This window comes from Lygodium microphyllum, chromosome 16, assembly GCF_053477565.2.
Source record: "Lygodium microphyllum isolate KBCC chromosome 16, Lygodium_microphyllum_v1.1.10, whole genome shotgun sequence".
NCBI lineage: Eukaryota > Viridiplantae > Streptophyta > Polypodiopsida > Schizaeales > Lygodiaceae > Lygodium > Lygodium microphyllum.
Window position 1 is genome coordinate 95,163,549 of NC_141150.1, and position 3,483 is coordinate 95,167,031.

Sequence of the window (3,483 nt, forward strand, 5' to 3'; positions counted from 1 at the left end):
ACTAGTAACAAGGCCTCAAGAATCCATCTCGAGTCATGTAGATCGTTTGAGTAGGATTTGGAGGCAGGGAATTTACGGCCAAAGCCCCCTTGGCATCCAAGACTCCTCCTACATTGAAAATAATCCATAGACAAACCTCTTGTGGTGGGTTTGGTCCATGTTCCCGTCATGGTTATTTAGAACCCCCTTGGCTAGGGTCGAAGTCTAACAAGTCGTAGCTTGGTGCATCCTCCTTGAATTAAACCTAAATCATTAATTAAATTTTCTTTTGTGAGCTTGAGTCATATATTCCTTTTGCAGACATTGAGTCTAGATTTATAGGCATAAATAATGAAGACGTTGAACAGTGCTGAGGGATGGGCTGGCTGTCTAACGTTTATTTTACGGCGTCCTTGAACCTGTTGTTTGCTGCAGCCATGTGTGAACACAGATGCGAACGACGTCCTTGAACCTATGGGAGAGCAACATCGTCACAGGGTCTGTATCCATGGCGCACGCTATTGTGTTTGTGGATCGTGAGAGAGAGAGAGAGAGAGAACGGAATGAACGATAGTGCATCTGCAACTTCGCATTCGTGAGAAACAAAGGCGGCATCTGCAACTTTGCATGCGCACACGTGTCATCTGCATGTTGTTCGTTGGTGGTGCCACATTCTCTGGGCCCCTCCCAATTATAAGGAGTTAAGGCGTCTCCAGTTTCACATGTGCACACATGTCTCCCCAGTACCATCGATGGGCACTTTTCCAGCTGGACGGGTTTAAATTTGTGGGCAGGGTCACGAATTTAGGATGGGTTTACTTGCCCGTGGATCGATGTCCGCGATGTGGTCGTGAGGAGGGGGTCAACGATAGCCATTGATCCCAACTCCCCGAGGTCTTAAAGACCCCGTGAGAGATAGTGCTGAGGCTCTCTCTCTGATAACCCAAAATTTATGCAAGAAAAAGGCACAAAATGTGGTCTACATCGGCAAAAAGAAAATTCAAGCAGCTATCATTGACAATATTCTTTGTAATTTGCCATGGTATTTTATTGGGTCCGCATTGTAAAGCCATGAGCATGAGAAGTAGTGTGTGTGTTTTGCAAAAGTTGAAAGGTTTTAATGTTTCAATGTTCATAGACCTCATTTCTAAAGTCTAAGAATGCTCATGTAAAACGAACCCTTAAAGGAATATGAAAAGGTGGAATATGAAAAGGTGGAAATGAAGAGCCATGCAATTTGTGGAAAAAGGTGGTTTGGGGAGTTACAACTTCTCTTCCTCTCCTTTATCTAGCTTCTTGCACGTATCTTCTTTTCTCTCTTGCATTGGCACAAGTCTTGCTCTCTTTCCTTTCTTGTGCTTTCTTGCTTTATCTCTTCCATGGAAGGAGAGAGTGAGGATGAAGATGATGGTCTTATCTCTTGTGTGCCCAAATCTTGTGTGTGAGCATGGTTTCTTGTTGAGAGGAAGGGTGTTTCTTGCAGATTTTTGAGGGCACCGGCATTGTAGATGCCACCATGAGGCCTACTCTCTTGGTAGATTAGGTGCTGTCCTTGGGTTGTTCATTTTTGGCGATCCTACCAGGGGGCTACTCATGGATGCTCTCGAGCTTCTTTGCAAGAAGAAAATGAGGAAAATGTATTGCAACCTGTTGTGTGGAGAGAGACGACGAAGAAGAAGAGAGGTCACGAGAGGCAGTTTGGCCCAGCACCCTAAGCTCCCATGGGAGGTCTCAACACCCTGGGCCCCGTCGTCGGTGCCGTTTTGGCAGCCACTGCAGTCCGCATGCTCGCTTTCGGCCGTCGCAAAGGAGGAGGGAAGCGCGATCCATATGATGATGATTATGCCGTCGAGGAGAACTCTGTTGACGATTCCGTCAAGCCAGTGCATCTCCAATGGCGGAACATCAGTTGTGTCCTTTCCGACAAGTCTGGCAAACCAGTCAAGCATATACTTAGACATGTTTCAGGAGAAGCAAAAGTTGGACGCTTGCTGGCTATAATGGGACCGTCTGGATCGGGGAAAACAACACTGCTAAATGTACTGGCTGGCCAACTTTCTGCATCATCACGCCTAACTCTTAGTGGAGATCTCTTAATAAATGGAAAACCGTTCTTGTCTTCATCTCATAAGGTGGCATATGTTAGGCAAGAAGATCTCTTCTTCTCTCAGCTTACTGTAAGGGAGATGCTCTCACTTGCTTCTGAACTTCAGCTCCCCAACTCATTGTCTAGTGAAGAAAGAAAACAATATGTAGATAATCTACTCTATCGCTTGGGTTTGGTAACTTGTGCAGATAGTCGTGTAGGTGATGCAAAAGTGTGTGGAATAAGTGGAGGAGAGAAAAAGAGGCTGTCAGTTGCTTGTGAGTTAATTGCAAGCCCTTCAGTAATATTTGCTGATGAGCCTACAACAGGTCTGGATGCATTTCAAGCAGAAAGGGTAATGGAAACCTTACAAAACCTAGCCAAGGATGGGCATACCGTTGTCTGTTCAATACATCAACCAAGTGAAGCTCTTCATTGACAAATCTTTTGTGAGAGTGCACTTAAAGGAAGATTCTTTTGCGGGTTAAAGTTCCATGGTACTTTCCATGGATCGGTCTACAATGTGTTTCAAGATGACGGTGGTTCTCTTTTCTTCTTTGCAAAAGATTGTGGGCAGATTTGTGTTTCTTTGGATGGTGTTTTGCCTTGTACTCTTTTTAAAGTGGAAGTGGAAGATTTTACAAATGTTGGTGTGAAGAAAAAGTTAGAGATGAGATTTGAAGTGGAAGTGTGAAGAAGTATGGTGTTTTTGGACGGGTACCGATTAAGGTGGTCCATTTTGAAGTGAAGTGAAGTAAAGAGATGTAGTTTCTTCATCAGCATAAGGTGCTTATTCCAAGGCAAAGTGTCTTTCCAAAGTGTTTGCGAGGATGCTCACAAGATTGGAAGAGGAGGAATGATAACCCAAAATTTATGCAAGAAAAAAATGTGGTCTACATTGGCAAAAAGAAAATTCAAGCAGCTATCATTGACAATATTCTTTGTAATTTGCCATGGTATTTTATTGGGTCCGCATTGTAAAGCCATGAGCATGAGAAATAGTGTGTGTGTTTTGCAAAAGTTGAAAGGTTTTAATGTTTCAATGCTCATAGACCTCATTTCTAAGGTCTAAGAATGCTCATGTAAAACGAACCCTTAAAGGAATATGAAAAGGTGGAATATGAAAAGGTGGAAATGAAGAGCCATGCAATTTGTGGAAAAAGGTGGTTTGGGGAGTTACAACTTCTCTTCCTCTCCTTTATCTAGCTTCTTGCATGTATCTTCTTTTCTCTCTTGCATTGGCACAACTCTTGCTCTCTTTCTTTCTTGTGCTTTCTTGCTTTATCTCTTCCATGGAAGGAGAGAGTGAGGATGAAGATGATGGTCTTATCTCTTGTGTACCCAAATCTTGTGTGTGAGCATGGTTTCTTGTTGAGAGGAAGGGTGTTTCTTGCAGATTTGTGAGGGCACGGGCATTG

The 3,483-nt window shown here is 43.6% G+C and overlaps 1 pseudogene; it reads left to right on the forward strand.

Annotated features, from left to right (window-relative positions):
* Positions 1-1,700: 1,700 nt before the first annotated feature.
* Positions 1,701-2,504, forward strand: LOC148023147 (ABC transporter G family member 7 pseudogene; annotated as a pseudogene).
* Positions 2,505-3,483: the final 979 nt, after the last annotated feature.